Here is a 22,552-nt window from a genome sequence, read left to right on the forward strand (position 1 = left end):
AAGGGTTACTCCCTGGGTATTAAGTCCTTTCCCCATCCATGTTTGTGCATGCATCAAAATCACTTAAGTGGGTTCCTATAGGTGTCCCATACAGTGGAAGTGGAGGGTGGATAGTATAGAAAGCAAGAGACATTTGGAGTAGCTGAGACAAAGTACTATAAAGTTATACCTGTGTACTTCAGATTGCCAAAGCAATGATGAGCTGAAAGGATGTGAGGTGGAGCACAAGAGCAGTCCAATACAGTGTACCCCGGCAGCACTCAGATCTATCTGAACCCAAGGTTAAATCTCTTTCATCAGAGAGTTTTCTAAGTGGTAATTGACTGTAATCTCAACAACAAAAAATTGGTTTTGAGGCTATGATTAATATGTCACCTTCCTTCTCATCATGCATTTCAGATTTTACTCAGCTTTGCACCAACTGTTGGTGGTTGGGTTGCTTCTGGGGTTGGGTGACCCAGACTTTCATCTCTGCCTTTCTTGTTTTATACTTATTGGTCCATGGTTGCTGAGTTTTCCCATTCATCCTTGGGGGCAAAAGCACCAAGAGATGCCCGTTGACTCCTGTGGGCTCCAAGCTTGTTTCTACATGCCAATATGAGCTTGTATGCCAATATTAGGAGCCTAAAATGACTCCTTTCTGAGGGCTGCCTATATTCAATGCCTGGGCAATGTGTAGGTATAATGGCCTGGTCTCAGCCCACCTCAGGAACTCAGAAGGGCCATCCCATGTTCAGAGTTCCCAAGTGCCTTTGTTGAGACTGTGTTGTAGCCTAATTTCCTTGATGCAATCCTAAGTCCTTTCCTTCCTTTCACAGGTGTTGACCCTGAGAGCACTCACTAACAAATTTCCTGTACACTAATCTCCATCTCAGAGTCTGCTGCCCATGGAACACAATCTGCCACACCAAGTTCCAAGCAGTCATGCCAGCTGCATATTAGTACTGGCTCTAGGACTCTTTGCTAAGGCTTTCAATCCTGAATCATTGGAGAGTGCTGACATTTTGATAAATTGTCCCTTATGCAGACATATTCAGGTTCTCTGTGGTCCAACATTTTCAATATCCACTTCCATACGGTTTGGCCCAACCGCTAAACTATCGGGGACCCTCTACTCCTCAGCTTCTCACTGCTTGCTAGATGACACTGCTGCACGCAGAAAAGGGGCTCGAGCCGGGGGTCTGGGTCCAAGGGGCGCGCGCAGGAGACCTCGCTGTGGGTCTAAAGGACTGGAGGCCGAGCCAATTAAGGCATGAAGCGAGGTAGCTTTATTGTAGGAAGAGGCTTATGCCAGGACCGCCAGTAGCTAAAGACCAGGAGGCTCGGTGAGCCCTGGATTATATACAGTTTGAGGAGAGGCGGAGTTAGGGCGTGGCCTCCAGGGGAGGGTAGCCAATCACACAGGGAGGACGGATGAGTGACTGTGACCATAGAGATGCTGTTCCTGAGTGTACCCGTAGCAGAGGATGTTGGGTAGGTGGAGGACTAAGGAGAAGACCAATAGGGTTAGAGAGACAAGACTGCATCATCACTAGTCCCCGGTGAGGCTTGTAATTCAGAGGTCTAGAAGAACCAGACGTGCCAAAATGGCGAGGGAGGGAGAGAAAAAGACTAAGCCACCAGGCCAAGAATAAAATTATGCCACACTTCCACATATATTTCTCTAATTCCAGGTCATAACATTAGCTTATCTTTTTGTGTGTGTTCACTGTTCAGCACAGGCAGGAGCATCCACCCTCCTAATAATCCTTGTTAATCATAATTGCTGTCCTAATCATCAAGTGCAGCAGTTACTTGAACAAAGCTGTCTTTAATATGTAATATGTTTTAAGAAATCTAAGTTTATAGTTTAAGTAACTGTGATCACCACATGCCACAGATTACTATTTCTTGCTTGTAAGGAGGTCATCTCTTCTTTCATTGTCAACACAATCCCAAAGTTTCATATCAAATATCAGTTCCCCGGGACCATTCCTGGTACCAAGAGTTTTATAAGGAGCTATTCAGAAAAACAGACCATTTTTCTAGGTGTATCAAAAGAAATTTAGTACAGCAGACTGGTTACTCAGGGAATAGAAGACCCGAGAAGCCCAATAAGAAGAAATCGAAGCAATCCTGAAATCAGAAAAGGAAGAAAACTGCTACCACCATTTGCGTTGGTGTGATGTAGGAAGACATAGCATTATTAGAACTTAGAAACTGAGCCACCTTATAGGAACTGGAACCTCCCAATAACTATCTTGTGAAATCTGGGAATACATAGGAGGGGATTATCCAATGAGAGCTGGTATTACTTATAGCTGCTCTCAAAGATGTCACAAAGTAGAGAAAGAGGGGAAATTCTCTGGCTTCTTCTCTGCTTCCACTCCAAGTAATCTGGCAAGACTTATCCTTTAGAGAACTCTACTCAGAAGACAGCTATCAAGGGAACTGGAAAAATGTAGACCCTGAGATACAGGCAGAAATAAAGAAGGATCATGTATGAATCAGAGAAAGCAGGCAATTGACCAGCACACTAGATACTGGAAATGAATTCATAGATGCTTCAGAGCAACTTGCTATATGGCTAAATGCTATTTATACATATTTTCCCTTAGTAATAACAGCATGAAAGCCAGATAAGTCTTGTGTAATCTTAGTATTATTTCTGGTAAGGCCACCTACATACATTTTTGTATATGGAAAAATCATCATAGGTATTTTATGAGAGGAATGAAAATACTTAAAAATAGCAAGCTCTTAGCCTTGATTCTTGAAGGCAATTATATATAGCTTTTACAATGTGACTGTGTGATAATGAAAACCTTGTGTCTGATGCTCCTTTTATCCTAGGTATGGACAGATGCATAGGAAAACAAGAATACTAGATGAATAAATAATAGAGGGGTGTGCTGGTTTGAAAAGATGTATGTCCCCTAGAAAAGCCATGTTTTAATCTAAATCCCATTTCGTAAAGGCAGAATAATCCCTATTCAATACTGTATGTTTGAATCTGTAATTAAATCATCTTCCCGGAGATGTGATTTAATTAAGAGTGGTTTTTAAGCTGGAATAGGTGACGACATGTCTCCACCCATTTGGGCGGGTCTTGGTAACTTTCTGGAGTCCTGTAAAAGAGGACACATTTTGGAGAATGAAAGGGATTCAGAGAGAGCAGAGCAGAACGACATAGCCACAAGAAGCAGAGTCCACCAGCCAGTGACCTTTGGACATGAAGAAAGAAAATGCCTCCTGGGGAGCTTCATGAAACAGGAAGCCAGGAGAAGGAGTTAGCAGATGACACCATTTTCACCATGTGCCCTTCCAGATGAAAGAGGAACCCTGACTGTGTTCACCATGTGCCTTTCCAGATGAGAGAGAAACTCTGACTGTGTTTGCCATGTGCCCTTCTCACATGAGAGAGAAACCCTGAACTTCATTGGCCTTCCTGAACCAAAGTATCTCTCCCTGGATGCCTTAGATTGGACATTTCTATAGACTTGTTTTAATTGGGACATATTCTTGGCCTTAGAACTGTAAAGTAGCAACTTATTAAATTCCCCTTTTTAAAAGTCATTCTGTTTCTGGTATATTACATTCCAGCAGCTAGCAAATTAGAACAAGGGGGACAAAGGGTAAAAAATTGGGTAGACTGAAATACTAGTGGTCAATGAGAGGCAGGGGTAAGGGGCATGGGATGTATGAGTTTATCTGTTTTTATTTCTTTTTCTGGAGTGATACAAATGTTCTGAAAATGATCATAGTGATGAATACAACAACTATGTGGTGATACTAAGAGTCATTGATTGTATAATATGATTGGATTCTATGTGTGTGAATATTTCTCAATAAAAATATTTTTTTAAAAAATAGCAAGCTCTTATATAAGATTCTACCTGAATTTCTTTATTCTGACTACTTTGTTCAAAATTCTTCCTGTTAAAGGAGAAAAAAAGAAAACACAAAAAACAACATATATATTCTCTCCTGTCAGCCTGGCTTTCTTTGTTGATTTGCAATTAAATAGCCAAGATGATTTGCCTAAATTTAATAGAATACAAATAACATGTGAAACTGAGATAATAAACATGTGGAGATGAAATAGTATAGCAAATCCTACTTAGAGATATTTATTTCCACATCTATAAAATAGTCTATGGAGAAAAAAAAGAAAACTTTTTTCTGTTTAAAGAATATTATTCTAAGTTAAAAATACTCTTGCTGATTTTTGCTTATGCCCTTAACAGTTTATAAACTGTATCTATTAAAATCATATCAATTGTAAAGGTTTGGACATTTACATTCTATACCAAGCTTTTTTCTTTTAAAGTCTTAATATTGTGAATTTGTGGTCAAGAAGTTATATTTAGGCATCAATCCAATGGTCCATGGAATATCTTCTGCTTTTTCCCAGGGAAAGGAAGAAAAATATACTAGGGGTGCTAATAGCATAAGAATATGCTATTTCCTTTTACCCACCAGATTGGGTTTCTCACCAACACAACTGGTCAAGCAGTTGTTTCTGAAGAGTCTTGGATGCTATCTCCATGGCCAGTTTTTCCATTTTAAAAGTTAATGTTCAGGCGGGCAACAGTGGCTCAGTGGAAGAGTTCTCGCCTGCTGTGCCAAGACCCGGGTTCAATTCCCGGTGCCTGTCCATGCCAAAAAAAAAGTTAATGTCGTCATTAGAACCAAGGGACTATCTTTGATTAACCACATAAACATCTGACTTTTGGGTAAACCTAGGGCAGTTACTCTGTGCCTACAAACTCACCACTTGCAAACTATGTGACATTGAATATTGGCTTCTGGTGAAGACGCCAAAAGATGAATGTTTCTTCTACTTTCTTAAGGCAGGGCAGACTTTAGGCAAACTTTTGAGAGCAAAAGTCATATGGCATTCAGAAATGGACAGGATAAGGTAGGCAGGTAAGAGGATATCCGACTTGATTCTCTTTGTAACTCCCCAGTTTTGAAGGGTGAGGCAGTTTTGTTTTGTTTTTCATCTTTGCAAGTTCCTTCAATAAATGCTTTTACAGAAGACTTAGAAATATGACAGCCATTCAAATTTATGAAAATTGTTATATAGGAAAGGAATTAATAGTTGAGACTCTACAATAGCCACCCTTTGTTCATAGTTTTGCTCCCCTTAAAGTGATACTGAATAATCAAAGGGAGATTTTTTAAGTTCTTAAAACAGTTCAAATATTGACTGCATAGAGACTTCCCTTACTATTTAGATGACTCCTTAATGTCCATCTCTACCCTAATTTTTGGTTATAGTCCTCCACTACTAACCCTTCCTTGAGAATTCCTGGGCACAACCAATTTTGTATTGTATTTCAAATTGAATGATGCTTTCCATCCTCAATCCTGTTTATCCTCTTGTGTTTCTTGGTTAAGGTGAGTAAAAGGTTACAGTCAAGGCTTGTCTAAGTTTTGGGAGCCATGTAAAGAAAGAGGTTAGTCAGATGTATTACAGATGAATGAGCAGTAGGAACTTATAGCTAATATCTTTTATCCATTTTATTAATAACAGACCCATTATTACTAATTTAAATAGTGCAAAAGGTCATTAATAGTCTTTTGATTTATTCTGCTGTTTCATAGTTTTATTAATAAGGGACATCTTCAAGTTCAGTCTAAACTCAGTCTGTCAACTCTCTTTGCTTTTTAGATTCTAAGGTTTCTCAGAGTCAGCTTCTTCCATCATATGACAACTCGGGAATTTAATCTCCACAGTTGAGGGTAGTGTATTTGTGTGTTTGCTATAATAGAGTAAGGACCATGCTATATGACCAGGCAGAGGAACTCATAAAAATGGAAAACATCAAGGAATTAACTGAATTTATACCTCCCCTTTGTATAATTTTTCCATAAATCCCAAGTCATGATGGGTGAATAGGCTTTGCTTTGTTTTTGGTCTATACTGACCTTCTCCTTTTCTGTAATGTTATCTAGAATTATTAGATAAATACCTGACTTGGTTACATTCTGAATACAGATAGAATGACTGGAAATGGCTCTTTGTCTGGCAGAGCTGTGTTTTGAGCACCTGCTTTTGAAATACATTTAAAGAAGCTTCTCCAAGTAGATACCATTGTCCCTTTGTGGAAATACTCAGCTGTCTGGAGGGACAAGTGTTATGTCATGTGGGCTCTCAGCTCTTCTCACCATATCCTGAAAGCAAACACCAGAGAGAGGAAGATGAAATCCTTAAAACATATGTGTCAAGATCTAACAGTGCCTTCCAGTGGGTGAGTTTGTTTTAAATTACAGCAGATGTAAGTTTATAGAAAAATCATACAGAAAGTATAGAGTTCCCATATGTGCTCCCCAACATACAAGTTCCCTTATTATTAACATTTTGCCATAGTGTGATACCTTTGTTACAATTGATGAAACACTATTATGATCATACTATTAACTATAGTCAATAGTTCAGATTAGAGTCCATTGTTTGTGTCATACAGTTTATTTAAAAAAAATTATTCTGGTATTATCAATGGTTTTTAAAAGCAAATGTAATTTGTTTTTGCCTGTTTACCAAAATTAAGCAATTACTATATAAACTTCTGATCTTAATTGTTTGAAAGGTGGGATTGCAACCTTCCAACAAACTTGCGTACTCAGTGGATGAGCAGTTTTTCTTTAGTGATAGGGTCTTTTCAGTGACACAAAGAGAAGAGTTGTGTTGAAAAGATGATACTAAAGAAGTGTTTACTTTGTTCTGCTTTTCTGTTCCCCTTATCTGTGAACCAGAGAGGTGTCAAGAAGAAAGGCCTAGGATGATGGAAGAAAGGAGAGAAATGAAAGGGCCTACTTTTTTATGGTGGTGGTGTTGAAGAATTCATTAGTAGAAGAACGTTCCAGGAACCAGTGGAAAAAATAAAGTGCTTCTTCCTATCTATTGGCTATGGGTTTATGCTGGTTAGCATGCAGTACTTCTAGCAGAATTAGCATATTGGCATTGATTTGTTATGACTATAAATATGTAAAAGTTCTTTTTAAACTAATAGCAGTTCTTTCTGTTTAAAATATATATGTATAGAAAAAATGATTGGATGGAAATACATCAAAATGGTGGCTACTTTTTCATTCATTTTTACATACTGCTATTTTTCCACTTAACATTCTAACTTAAGCATTTCTCCAGTCTAATAAAAATTCTTTAAAACCACAGAATATTATAAAAACATTCAAAATGTTTTGGCTGTGCTGTCATATGACTGAATTGTGTATTTACTGAGTATTTAAATTGCTTCTAATATTGTGTTATTACTGAAACTATCTACAACGTACTAAAATTTTTCCTTTTCAAAATCAAAACTTACTTGGCCACCCCTTAAATGACTGAAATTACAGAAGATCATTAAGATATTATGTGATTCATACCTAGCCACATATGGAAGCTTGAGTTTTTGATCCACTTCCACCATAGGTTAAACCTTACCATATGGTGCTGCTGTTTATGATGCTGCTGACCGAACATCCCAGGAATTTAAAGGCTTGCTTAAACAGGATTATTATATGGTCTGTGGGAACACAGCCGGTCTATAACAGAATTTGAGGTCAGGAAGCTAGTCACATTACCCTGCAAACAGTGGGCACACCAGAGGCAGGATCAGTGGAAACCCTTTAGGGAGAGGAAAAAGCAGAAAGTGTCATTTAAGGGAGCAATTGATAGACAGAGCAAGATGGTGCTAGGATAGAACAGAGTAACTACCAAATATGAAGGAGGATAATAGGGAAGTGAAGGCAAACTGAAACCTGGATGGCAGAACACTGCCCGTACTGCCTCTCCATCTGAGATGAGGTGAAAAATGATACCTCCAGCCCATCTCCCAACTTCTAGGTTTTTGGTCGTATGTGTTCACCAAAATATTCATATGAGTTAAGAGAGCTTAGGTCCTGCCAGTTTATTTATTTATTTTCTTAACTTTTTTAAAATTGTGAAATATAAACATATATACAAAAAACTCCAGTATATTTCCAAGTACATTTTAACAAGTAGTTATAGAACAGATTTTAAAGTTTGGTGAGGATTATAGTTCCATGATTTTTTCAGATTTTTTTCTAGCTGATCCAAGACACTGAAGACCAAAAATAATATCAATATAATGATTCAACAGTCATGCTCAGTTGTTAAATCCTATCTTCTCTGTTACAGTCCTCTTTCTTTTCTTTTTTGTGAAAAATAACATATATACAAAAAAAGCAATAAATTTCAAAGTACAGCACAATCAGTCATAGAACAGATTTCAGAGTTTAGTATAGGTTAAAATTCCACAATTTTAGGTTTTTACTTTTAGCTGCTCTAAGGTACTGGAAACTAAAAGAAATATCATGATTCAGCAATCATATTCATTTGTTAAACCCTATCTTCTGTATAACTCCACCATCACCTTTGGTCTTTCTATCCCATTTTTTAGGGGTGTTTGGGCTATGCCCATTTTAACTTTTTCATGTTAGAAAGAGCTGTTGATAATATGGGATAGGGGATGCAACTACTTGATATTCTGGAAAGGCTGTCCTCTCTGCATTTCAGGACTTATCTGGTATAGGGACCTATCTGGAGGTTGCAGGTTTCTGGAAAGTTACCCTAGTGCACGGAACCTTTGTAACATCTGCTATAATACCCTAAGTATTCTTTAGTAATGGCAGGCATGGTTTTGGTTGAGGTTTGGCAAGTTATGATAGGTAGTATTGTCTAACCGAAGTGTGCATAACAGTGACTTCCAGAGTAGCCTCTTGACTCTATTTGAACTCTCTCAGCCACTGATACTTCATTAGTAACACTTCTTTTCTCCTTTTTGGTCAGGATGGTATGGTTGATTCTATGGTGCCACGGTCAGGCTCATTCCTGGGAGTCATCCCCCATGCTACCAGGGAGACTTTTATCTCTGATGTCATGTCCCATGTAGCAGGGGGAGGGCAAATTGTTTCACTTGCAGAGTTGGGCTTAGAGAGCGTGAGGCCACATCTGAGCAACAAAAGAGTGAATATGGATAGTTCACCCTCTAAGAGGCAACAATGGGAAGTTATCAAATTTGAAGATGACCTGAACTTCTTGGGATTAAAATTTCATCAATGACAGTGGCTGACATCTGTTGTCGTCCAAATTCTGCAAATGTCTTGAGTGTCTATTCTTTGTGGAGCCCTGCGATAAGTGCTATAGGAGTTTGAAGCTTCAAAAAGTAAGATATAGTTTCAGGTCTCAGGTAGTATACTAAAAGGAAAATGAAAACAGGAATTAGACAAATTCATGTCTATAATACAAATTGAATAAGACAACTGGTATTGAGTAAGTTATGATATAATTTCAAAGTGAGTGAAAGGATTAGTGAAGAAGACTGAATTTATATGGAGATAGCAAAATATAAACAAAATTGTAGGAGGGCATTACAGATGAAAGAAGTCATGTGAGCAAAGGCACTGAGGCCCTGCTTTATATCACACAGCCACAAACACGCACACAGGTGCAGACACTCCATTTTAAAGAATGGTAAGATCACTTTATAGAATAAGTTTACCTAACCTCAAGTTCAATTTCTGCATAAGTGGGTGCTCAATAAATATGTTTGAATATTTGGAGACCCAGTTTTATATGGCCTAGAATAGTTCTAGGCCATATAAATAGCCTAGAATAGTTCAGTGAAGAAGTGCCAGAAATACTTAAGTTAAATTTCGATCTGTTTCTTACCTATGTGACCTTGAATAAATTACTCAATCTCTCTGCATAGTTTTCATATAGATGAATATGGGATTATAATAATAGTGAAAAGTTGCTGTAAGGATTAAATTGGAAAACATGTGTTACACTTGCTTGGTAAGAGCTAGGGTTTTGCTTTCCTTGCCTTGTCCCTCATCTGAACCAAGTATGTGCAGCTGTTCACTACCTCCTTGGTTACACCAGAGGGCAACATTATCCTATCTTCATATCAAAGGCTTCCAGGAATGGGAATCTATTTTGCAAACAGGAATCTTCTAAATGCCTCAGCAATGGAGGAAATAGAAACTGTGTTCCAGAAAATAAACAGGGCAGTAAGAGAGAAACCCTGGAGGGACTTTGGAGCAGATACTGTGCCCCTGAATGGGCAACAGCTGTGTATGAAGGCACCATTCCAGGCTTCTATTTCTGCAAGCTGGGTGAGGAAGACTTCTGGTGCTAGTATAGTAACAGAACCTTACTTAGGTTAGGCATCTAAGTGAATTTGCTTGTTTATTACTAGAAAAGCACTGTGTTTATAAGTTATCTCTGAAAAGACTCCTGGAATTTGTTGTTTGCCATAGAGTGAGAAATAGGGTAACCTGGGACTGTCCTGTTTTATGTCCGTATAATTTGTGCATAGTGTAATTATCAATAGTTCTCCCTTTTACTCTCAAAGTGCCACAGTTTGAGGGCTAAGTTACATGGGCGCCTACTCTGAATGCTAGGAGAAATACTGGTAGCACAGATCTGACCTAGCAAAACTCCCTGGGTTTGGTTATGACCATAGACTATGAAGTCAGAATATGGCCTACATATTTGGGTTAAAAATCCCTGCCCTAACTGGTTGTCCTTGGCAAGTTAGGTAACCTTTCTAAGCCTTAGTTTCCTGCTATATAAGTTAGGGTTAATAGAGGGACATTAATATATTGTCCCATTTAATCCAACTAATTAAAGTGCATATCAGAGTGTATGGCACATAGTTATAGCACTTTTCGTTATTTTTTATTCCTTATTATTTATAAAATTCACCATAAGATTAAGTAACTTTGCTTTATTGATTGGATCTATAAAGGGAAGCATGAAAACCAAAACAAAATGAATTGCTCAAGTTTGAAAAACAGATAATGAGTGAATTGCTCAAGGTCGGCCAAATGTGCACTCATTTCTCAGTTTTCTATACTAGGGAGATGACTCAAGATTAGTGTGACTTCCAGTCAACCGAGATGGTGGCATAAGACATTTGAGGCTGCTATACCTCCACAGAATCTTAGAATGACTAGCAAAAACTGGCAAAGCCATCTTTTTCAATACTCTAAAGATAGAGGGTTACGAAAACCAGGCAAGTGCCAAATCAAGAAAATGCATCTTTAAAAGCAGCAGGATGTTTTATATATCTATGATCTGGTATTTAGAGATAAGAATGAAGCCGAGACCAAAGGAAGAAAGGTTTATTTTGTCTGGACCCTAATTCCTCTATAGCACATAATCCAACTCAACCTATCTGGATAGGTCATTTCAACAACTGAAACATAGGAAGCCCAGTACAAGAATGAGGGCCTTTAATCCTGAAGAGCTTAATGTAATGCCTGGATACACCCTAGAATATAGTAAGCAGATAATCAAAAGGTATTGGCCTAGTCTGTTGAGGGATGGGAGAAAAAATATGGAACTCTTAAACTTTAGCATCAGGGATTCTCCTGATACTGAGTCAAACAGTGGGTATACCCAAACCATAGGCCACACCCTTGATCTTGAGGCTTACTCTTGTGAAGTTTATGTAGGTAGCAGAGAAGCTTAGCCTACCTACAGGTGTGCCTAAGAGTTCTGGAGGCCCTCTTTTGTTGCTCAGACATGGCCTCATGCTCTCTAAGCCAAACTCTGCAAGTGCAATCATTGCCCTCCCCACTAGGTGAGACATAACATCCAGTGGTGAAGGTCTCCCTGGCCACGTGGGAGATGAATCCCAGGGATGAGTCTGGCCCTAGCACTGTAGATCAACAATTCCATCCTGACCAAAAGAGGGAAGAGAAGTATAACTAATAAAATATCAGTGGCTGAGAGAGTTCAAATAGAGTCAAGAAGCTACTCTGTAGGTCACTCTTATGCAAGCTTCAGCTAGACATTGCTACCTATCATAATTTGCCAAACCTCAACCAAAACCATGCCTGCCATTCCTAAAGAATACCTACGGTATCACGTCAGATTCTACAAAGGTTCCGTGCACTAGAGTAACTTTCCAGAAACCTACAACCTCCAGATGGGTCTCTGGACCAGATAAGCCCTAAACATCGAGGGGCCAGCCTCTCCAGAACATCAGCTAGTTCCATCTCCCTACCCCATAGTATTGACAGCCCCTTCCAACATGAATAGATAGGGCATAGCCCAAATACCCCCAAAGAGTGGGATAGAAAGATTAAAGGTAATGGTGGGGTTATACAGAGAACGCAGGGCTTAACAAATGAGTATGATTACTGAATCATTAAATTGATATTTCTGTTTATTTCCAGTATCTTAGAGATTATTCTGTGCTTTGAAATTTATTGGGTGTTTTTTTTTCTGTTTTTTTTGGCATGAGCAGGAACTAGGAATTGAACCTGGGTCTCTGGCATGGCAGGTGAGGACTCTGCCTGCTGAGCCACCGTGGTCCGCCCTTATTGCTTTTTTGTATATATGTTATCACAAAAAAGAAAAGAAAAGTTTATTGTAATGATAAAAAAAATATTTATTCCTTCTATCCATCTATATTCTGGAGCAGCTTGAAGGAAAAATCTGAGAGAATCATATGGTAGCCCATGACAAACTCTGGGATCTGTCCTGTAACGACTTGTTGAAGAGTGCTCTGGAAATTATTGCTTTTTTTTTTCTTTGTTTTGTACATATGTTATATTATATAATTTAAAAAGTTAAAAAAAACCAATATGAGATAAAGAAGCCAGAACAAGGGTACAAACAATATGAATCTATTCACATCAGTTTCTAGAAAAGTTAAATCTAACTTATGCTAACAGAAAAAAGATTAGTGTTTGCCGCGGTTGCAGTTGGTGGTGAAGGAGCTGTCTGCAAAAGGCACAGGGAACTTCAATGAGTGAAGGAATAATTCAATAATTTGTGCTAATGGTTGCACACAAGAATACAATTGTCAAACTCATAAACTGTGAGCTTAAAATGTATAAATTGTATTGAATGTAAATTTTACCTCAATAAAGTGTTTCTTTTTTAAAAAGCAGCAGAAGCTTGTGGAGAGCTTGCTTTCTACCCACCCCACCACCAGCCACCATGTGGTATGGAACCAGCCTTGACACCGATTGTGGGTTCTTGGTCCTTTTCTAGCAGGAGTAGAGTGGCCCCCATGTGAATACTGCCATGTCTGTATATCAGTGCCAATCAGTTAGGTGGCACCCTGAAACACTGCTCTAGACACTTGGTTCAGGCTTGCCCTAACAGTATGTACCCTGCAGACAGAAGCAGCTTGCCCATAAATATAGTTCTGTAAGAAACAATTAAAAGGTGGCCTAAAGCAAATATAAATGCAGAAAAAATAGTGATAAATTTATTATTTGGAGCACACAATGTATAAAAATATAATTTGCAATAAGTATAATATAAAGGTGGGTGGGGGTGGGCAATGGTGGCTCAGTGGCAGAGTTCTTGCCTACCATGCCAGAGACCCAGATTCGTTTCCCATTGCCTGCCCATGTAAAAAAGGAAGAAGAAAAAAAAAGATGGGTGGGACAATAGGGTATAGGAACAATGTATGTGCACCTACAGAGTTAAGGTGGTATCAACTCAAGCATGATTGTTATAGATTTAGGTTGTTAAATTATAGCCCAATGGTATCCACAAAGAAAAATCTGAAAAATACGTACACAAATAAATGAGGAAGGACTGAAAATAGTACAGTACAAAAATCAAATATTAATGAAAGTGGGCATTAATGGGAGAATTCAAGAATAAAAAAGGTATAAGACTTACAAAGACCAAATAGCAAAGAGATAGCAAAAAGTCCTGCATTATCAGTAGGTACTGTAAATATAGATAGATTAAACTCCCCATTCAAAAGGTCGAGATTGGACAATGAATAAAAAAGCATGACCCATCCATATACTGCTTACAAGAGACTCAACTTGAAATTCAAATTCAAAAGCACAAGTGGATTGAAAGTGAAAGGATGGAAAAATGTATCATGCAAATAGTAAAAAAAAGAGAGCTGGATAGCAACTAAAATCAGATAATATAGACTTTAAGTCGATATTGTTATGAGGGACAAAGAAAGGACCATATATTGATAAAGAGGTAAATTCAACAAAATAACCAATAGTAGATATCTGTAAATATGAGATTTATAAAGGTGTCACATGGAACCATGGGAATGAAAGAGACCAAAATCCATAGGGCAAGCTGTGAAGCTGGCAACTCTGATGAAGGGTCTTGATGAACTCCACAGTAGAGGCTCAGAGGCTGAAGAAGCAGTGAAAAAGTATCTCTTCTTCTTCAATAGTCTTCAATTGATTGGATCATCTCATTTGTGGGAAACATGCCCTTAGTTGATTACAGAAGTAACCTGTCATAGCTGCAATCAACTGACTGATGATTTAATAAACCAGCCTTCTGTTTAATCAACCAGCCACAAAATATCCTTGCAGCAATGGTCAGACCAGTGCTTGCCTGACCAGACAATTGGGCACATCACCTGGCCAAGCTGACACCAAAACCTATGCATCATAACTGGGAAATTAAAAATATGTGGGAATTAAGCAATGCACTATTTTTTAAAAAATATTTTAATTGATAAACAACTGACAAACATAAACATTCTTAGCATACATTCTATACATGGTGTACAATCAATGGCTCACATTATCATCACATAATTGTGTATTTATAGCCATGATCATTTTTTAGAACATTTGCATCACTACAGAAAGAGAAATAAGAAAAAAAAAACCTCATACATACCATACTCCTTACCCCTCCCTCTCACTGACCATTAGTATTTCCATCTACCCAATATATTTTAACCTTGTTCCCCCTATTATTTCTTTATTTATTTTAAGTATTTTATTGTGTAGTATAACATATATATAAAGCAAAGAAATAAAAAAGCAATAGCTTTCAAAGCACTGTTCAACAAATAGTTACAAGACAGATCCAGAATCTGTCATGGGCTACCATACGATTCTCTCAGATTTTTCCTTCTAGCTGCTCCAGAATATAGGAGACTAGAGGACTTAAATATTTTTTATCATCACAATTGACTTTTTTTCCTTCTTTTTTTTGTGAAAAATAACATGTGTACAAAAACACAATAAATTTCAAAGCACAGCACCACAATTAGTTGTAGAACATATTTCAGAGTTTGACGTGGTTTACAATTCCACAATTCTAGATTTTTACTTCTAACTGCTCTAAGATACTGGAGACTAAAAATATCAATTTAATGATTCAGCATTCATATGCATTTGTTAAATCCTATCTTCTCTCTATAACTCCACCAACACCTTTTGTCTTTCCATTGCTCTCTTTAGTGGTGTTTGGGCTATGGCCATTCTAACTTTTTCATATTGGAAGGGTCTGTCACTAATATGGGATACGGACAGATAGTGACAACAGGGAACTATCTGATGTTCTGGAAAGGCTGGGTCCACTAGGTTTCAGGACTTTTCTGGACCACGGACCCATCTGGAGGTTGTAGGATTCTGGAAAATTACTCTACTTCATGGAACCCTTGTGGAATATTATATATTGCCCTAGGTCTTCTTTAGGATTGCCTGGAAGGGTCCTGATTGGGGGTAGGCAGGTTATGATAGGTAGAAAGTTCTACCTGAAGCTTGCATAACAGTAACCTCCTGAGTAGCCTCTAGACTTTATCTGAACTCTCTCTGCCACTGATACTTTATTAGTTACACTTCTTTTCCCCCTTATGGTTAGGATGGAATTGTTGATCCCATGGTGCTAGGTATGGATTCATCCCTGGGAATCATCTCCCACATCACTAGGGAGACTTTCACCCCTGGATGTTTTGTCTCACATAGTGGGGAGGGCAATGATTTCACTTGCAGAGTAGGACTTAGAGAGAATGAGGCCACATCTGAGCAACAAAAGAGATCCTCCAGAACTAACTCTTAGGCATGTCTATAGATAGTCTAAGCTTTTCCGCTACCTACATAAGCTTCACAAGAGTAATCCTCATGATCAAGGGCATGGCCTATTGATTTGGGTGTCCCTAAACTTTGACACAGTATCATGGGATTCTCTAATGGTAAGGTTTAATAGTTCCATATTCTTTCTCCCATTCCTTAGGAGACTTGGCCAATACCTTTTGATTATCTGCTTAATATTCTCTAGGATGTATCCAGGCATTATAATAATCTACAGAGGATTAAAGGACCTCTTTCTTATTCTGTGCTCCCTATGTTTCAGTTGCTCAAATGAGCTACACAGATAGGTTGAATTAGATTATGTGCTACAGAAAATTTCAGTTCAGATCAAATAAACCTTTCTTCCATTGATCTCAAAGAGTATGTGTGGTTCTAAAATACAGACACAGTCTTCCTTACCCCCATGTTCTGAATTATTTTAGCCCCAACCTGTCCAACTTCATTCTTATCTCTAAATATCAGGTTATATATATATATAACACCTCTCAAAATCGAGAAATAATAATCACCACTCTGGACTTAATGTGTCTGCTCTAAAAGCTTACAATCTAGGCCTCTGTTTTCTTATAAGCATTTTCTAAAAGTGACCATACCATTCTTCTTCTTTTGTTTCTGGTTTATTTAGACTCACCAAATGTCCCACATGTTCATTCACATCGTTGCATGCCTCATGATTTTGTTCTTTTTCATAGAAGCACAACCTTCATTTATAAGTATAAACCATCGTTCACCATCTACTTCTCCATCAGTGCATCCTTCAGCCACCTGTATTCATTAGGCATCATGTATAGAGCCCAAAGTGCACATCCATAAAAATTCTCAATTTTAGATACTTTCATATTCCCAAGAGAAAGAAAACCAATAAACACACCCTTGCCAAATAGGAAGTCTTACCCCTGCTTAACTCTTGTCCCTCCCCTCATTATTTACCTCTGCTGTAGCTGTGGTAGTGCTGATGGTTTCCTTTTGAACATAGCGCATAGCATTCAATAGCAGTTTTCCCCCTGTACCCTAACTCAAACACTCTTTGTACAAGAATCATATCTTTGAAGTAATTCTTGTGAGAACAAATTCATATTTGTAGTATTAATCAGTGGGACATGTAGGTCTACACAACCTCTTTCAATCTTGCTCATCTTCAATATGATAATATTACTTATAGACCCACTAGAGAACCACCTTCACTCCTATCTATTCCCTTACATTAGAATTCAACCTCATTAACTAACGGTTCACCCATCTCTAATTTCTATGTAACTCTAAGTCCCCTATCTTTTGTAATATAAGCCTCTGATTATACCTTTATGCTGGTCATAAAAGTGGAATCATACAGTATCTATCTTTTCCTGTCTGGCTAACTTCACTCAGCACTTGAGCATCCTCAAGGCTCATCCATCTTGTCATGTGCTTAAAGATGTCATTTTGTCCTACTGCTGCATAATATTCCATCATATGCATATACCACATTTTGTTGTTCCACTCATCTGTCGTTGACCATTTGGTTTGTTTTCATCTTTTGATGAATGTGAATAATGCTGCTATGAACATCAGTGTGCAAATGTCTTTCTGTGTCGTTGCTTCAGCTCTTCTGGGTATATACCAAGTAGTGCTATTGCTGGGTCATAGGGCAACTCAACATTTAGCTTCCTAAGGAACTGCCAAACAGTCTTCCATGGTGGCTGTACCATTATAAATACCCACCAGCAGTGCATAAGTGTCCCAGTTTCTCCACATCCTCTCCAACATTTATAGTTTCCTAATTGTTTAATAACAGCCATTCTTATAGGTGTGAGGTGGTATCTCATTGTAGTCTTGATCATCATTTCCCTTATAGCCAATGAAAATGAGTATCTCTTCATGTGCTTTTGAGCCATCTGTATTTGCTCTTCAGAAAAACGTCTATTCGTACCTCTATCCCATTTTATAATTGGATTGTTTGTTCTTTTGTTGTTGAGTTGTATGATTTCTTTGTATATGGGAAATCAACCCTTTACCCGATATGTCATTTCCAAATATTTTCTCCCATTGAGTTGGCTGCCTCTTCACCCTTTTGACAAAATCTTTTGAGGTGCAGAAGCATTTGATTTTGAACAGTTCCCAATTATCTAGTTTTTCTTTTGCTGCTTATGCTTTGGGTGTAAAGTTTAGGAAGCTACCTCCTATTATTAGGTCTTGAAGATGTTTCCCTACATTTTCTTCTACAAGCTTTATGGTGCTAGTTCTTATATTTAGGTGTTTGATCCACTTTGAGTTAATTTTTGTGTAGAGTGTAAGATAGGGGTCCTCTTTCATTCTTTTGGCTATTGATATCCAGTTCTTCCATGCCCAATTATTGAAAAGACTATTTTGACAGTTCAGAGGATTTGGGGTTCTTGTCAAAAATCAATTGACCATAGATTTGGTGGTCTATTTCTGCACTCTTGGTTCTATTCCATTGGTCAATGCTTCTATCTTTATGCCAGTACCATGCTGTTTTGACCACTGTGGCTTTATATTAGGTTTGAAAGTGAGGGAGTATTAATCCTCCCACTTTGTTCTTCTTTTTTTAGAATGCTTTAGCTATTTGGGGTCTCTTTCCCTCCAGATGAATTTGATAAATAGCTTTTCCAAGTCTTCAAGTAGATTGTTGGAATTCTTATTGGTACTGTGTTGAATGTAGGTCAATTTGGGGGGAATTGACATCTTAACTATGTTTAGCCTTCCTATCCATGAGCAGGGAATGTCTCTCCACCTATTTAGATCTCCTTTGATTTCTTTTAGTAGTGTTATGTAGTTTTCTGTGTATAAGGCCTTTATGTCCCTAGTTAAGTTCTTTTCTAAGTACTTGATTCTTTTAGTTGCTATTTTGAATGGAATTTTTCCTTAACTGACTCCTTGACTAGGTCATTGCTTGTGTATAGAAATTTTATCAATTTTTATGCATTAATTTTACATCCTGCCACTTTGCTGAATTTCTTTATTAGCTCAAGTAACTTTGCTGTAGATTTCTCAGAATTTTCCAAGACTAGTATCATATCCTGTGCAAATAATGACAGTTTTACTTCTTCCTTTCCAATTTGGATGCCTTTTTTTTTTGTCCTGCCTGATTGCTCTAACTAGAACTTCTAGCACAAGGTTGATTAATAGTGGTGACAGTGGGCATCCTTGTCTCGTTCTGATCTCAGGGAGAAAGCTGTCAGTCTCTCTCCATTGAGTACAATTCTGGCTATCAGTTTTTCATATATTCCCTTTATCATTTTGAGGTAGTTACCTTTGATTCCTATCTTTTGGAGTGTTTTATCAAAAAGGACGCTGAATTTTATCAAAAGCTTTTTCAGCACTAATTGAGATGATCATGTGATTTTTCTCTTTCAATTTGTTAATGTGCTGTATTATATTAATTGATTTTCTTGCATTGAACCATCCTTGTATTCCTGGTATAAACTCCATTTGGTCATGGTGTATAATTCTTTCAATGTATTGTTGGATTAGATTTGCAAATATTTTATAGAGAATTTTTGCATCTATGTTCATTAGGGAGATTGGCTAGTAGTTTTCCATTCTTATTGCATCTTTACCTGGTTTTGGTATCAAAAATGAGTTAGGTAGAGTTCCTTTTTCTTGAATTCTTCAGAAAAGTTTGAGCAGGACTGATGCTTGTTCTTTTTGGAATGTTTGATTAAATCCCCCTGTGAAGCCATTTGGCCCTGGACTTTTCTTTGGAGCAATATTTTTGATGACTTATTGAATCTCTATTTGTGATTTGTTTGTTGAGATCATCTATCTCTTCCTGCATCAGTGTAGCTTGTTGTGTGCCTGCAGAAACTTGTCCATTTCATCTAAGTTATCTAGTTTGTTGGCGTACAGTTATTAATAGTATCCTTTTATGATTTCTTTTATTTCTTCAGGGTCTGTGGTAATGTACCCCTTCTCAATTCTGATTTTGTTTATTTGCAACCTTTCTCTTTTTTCCTTTGTCAGTCTTGCTAGTGGCCCATCAATTTTATTGATTTAGTCAAAGAACCAACGTTTGGTTTTATTGATTCTTTCTATTATTCTTTTGTCCTCCCGCTCAGTTATCTCTGCTTTACTCTTTTTTTTATTTCTCTTCTTCTATTTGCTTTGGGGTTAGTTTGCTGTTCTTTTTGTAATTACTCCAGGTTTGCTATTAAGTCCTCAATTTCTGCTCTGTCTTATTTTTAATATAGCCATTTAGGGCAATAAATTTCCCCTCTCATCACAGCCTTTGTTGCATCCCATAACTTCTGATAAGTGGTATTCTCATTTTCATTCATCTCCAGATAGCTACTGATTTCTCTACCAATTTCTTCTTTGAACCACTGGAAGTTTAAGAGTGAGATATTTAATCTCCATATATTTGTGAGTGTTCTCGTTCTTTGGTGATTATTGGGATCCAGCTTCATGCCATTGTAATCAGAGAAAGTACTTTGAATAATTTCAATGTTTTAAAATTTATAAAGACCTGTTTTGTGTCCCAGCATATGATCTACCCTTGAGAATGTTCCATGAGCACCAGAGAAGAATGTATATCCTTGTGCTTTGGGGTGCAATGACCTATATATATCTGTTAGGACTAATTCATTTATTTGGTTATTTAACTTCTCTATTTCTTTGTTGATCTTCTGTCTGGTTGTTCTATCTATAGAGGAGAGTGGTGTATTGAAATCTTCTACTACTATTGTTGAAACATCTATCGCTCCCTTCAGTTTTGCCAGTGTTTGTCTCATGTACTTTGGAGCTCCTTGATTGGGAGCATAAACGTTCATGATTGTTATATCTTCTAGGTGAATTGATCCTTTAATTAGTATATAGTGTCCTTCTTTGTCTGTTATGATATCTTTACATTTGAAGTCTATTTTATCTGATATTAGTATTGGTACTCCTGCTTTCCTTTGGTTACAACTTCCATGGAATTATTTTTCCATCCTTTCACTTTCAATCTATTTGTATCTTTGTGTCTAAGATGAGTCTCTTGTAAGAAGCATATAGCTGGACTAGGTTCCTTAATCCATTCTGCCAATCTGTATCTTTTAATTGTTAAGTTTAGTCTGTTAACATTCAAAATTATTATTGAAAAGGTGTTTCTTGAATCCATCATCTTATTTTTTTATTTTATTTGTCAGATCTATATATTCTTTTCCCTCTTTCTCTTTGTATTCTTTAAATTACCCTTAGTGGTATTCTTCACTTGTGTGCCCTCCTCCAGACCTCCTTCTCCTGTCTTTTTTTTCACCCAGAAGAACTCCTTTTAGTATTTCTTATTGGGCCAGTCTTGTTGACAAGTTATTTCAGGACTTGTTTGTCTGTGAAAACTTTAATCTCTCCTTCAGTTTTGAAGGCCAATTTGGCTGCGTATAAAATTCTTGGCTGGAAGTCTTTCTCTTTCAGGATCTTGAATATGTCATACCACTGCCTTCTTGCCTCCAGGGTGCTAGTTGAGTAGTCTGAACTCAGTCTTTTTTGGTTTCCCTTGTATGTAGTAGATTGTTTTTCCTTTGCTGCTTTCAGGATTTTCTGCTTCTCTTCAACATTTGACACTGATTATTATGTGTCTTGGGGAAGTCTTATTTGGATTTTTTCTGGGGAGTTAGTTGGACTTCTTTGACTTGTATATTTATGTCCGTTATGACATATGGAAAGTTTTCCCCCATTATATCCTCAACTACTCTTCCTAGCCCTTTACTGCTCTTTTCTCCTTCTGGGACATCAATGATTCTTATATTTGCATGTTTTGTTTTGTCTATCATTTCCTTTAGATCCAATTCAAATTTTTCCATCTTTTATTCCATGTGCTGTTTTGAGTCTTTGAAGTCAGTTATCCTGTCCTCTATATCACTTATTCTTTCTTCTGTCTCTTTAAATCTGGTGTTGTGTGCCTCTAGTATGTTTTTCCTTTGGTCCACAGAGTCTTTAATCTCTATGATATCTACTATTTTTCTATTTATTCCATCAAATTCCTCTTTATTTTCTTCTACTATCTTTTTGATCTCCTTTATGTCATTTACTATCCCACTTATTTTATTAAGTAGAGTTTTATGAACATCTTTGATTTGTTGTTCCAATGTCTGTGTCTCCTCTGGTGTTTTAATTTGGTCCTTAGTCAGGGCTATATCTGTCTTCATTATGATATGCTTAGTGATCTTCTGATGTCTTCATGGCATGAAAATATCTTAATTGATTTACTTTTGGAGCTGATTTCTTTCAGTAGTCTAAGGCCTTTTGTTTGTGGGATGGTTCTACAGCAGGGAGCATGCTACGGGGTGGGGGAGGACACACAATGAGGTGATTTGTTTCAGGGTAAGTATAGGTGAGGTTGGAGATGTTATGATGCTTTTGAACGTGGGTGCCCAGAGGCCAGGAAGGATATAGCTGTGCAGGCACACAAGTCTGGGGCGAGGGGGCATAAACCCAATGTGTACTGGTGTAAGGCACAGGGCCCTTTGTGCACATGTGTAGAGCTGTGGTAGCAGATTGGCATTATGCATTACCAGGGGGCTGATGCAACCCAGCTGCATAGGTTAGCACTTTCTCTAGATCTGGCAATTGTGGCTGAGGGCTGTGCACATGCGTGGTTCTAGGACTGATGTAAACTGAGGTTCCCAGAGCCAAATGATGTGATTGGGGGGCCTGTGTGCATGCATGGGTCTAGGAGAGCTGTGAACTAAAGTGCAAAGCTCAGGGGGTGGGGCGGGATGGGACTGTG

At 37.8% G+C, this 22,552-nt stretch overlaps 1 long non-coding RNA gene across 1 annotated transcript in view; it reads right to left on the minus strand.

The window, feature by feature from the left end:
* Positions 1-5,956: 5,956 nt before the first annotated feature.
* The window catches only part of LOC143667963 (uncharacterized), a 43,892-nt gene continuing 27,296 nt past the window's right edge, over positions 5,957-22,552 (minus strand). Inside the window, exons 2-3 of the long non-coding RNA XR_013168209.1 lie at positions 7,375-7,615; positions 5,957-6,159 (exon numbers count right to left, since the gene is read on the minus strand). This is a non-coding gene — a long non-coding RNA (uncharacterized LOC143667963). The remainder of the gene's footprint in view (positions 6,160-7,374; positions 7,616-22,552) is intronic.

Source organism: Tamandua tetradactyla, chromosome 24 (genome assembly GCF_023851605.1).
Source record: "Tamandua tetradactyla isolate mTamTet1 chromosome 24, mTamTet1.pri, whole genome shotgun sequence".
Lineage (NCBI taxonomy): Eukaryota > Metazoa > Chordata > Mammalia > Pilosa > Myrmecophagidae > Tamandua > Tamandua tetradactyla.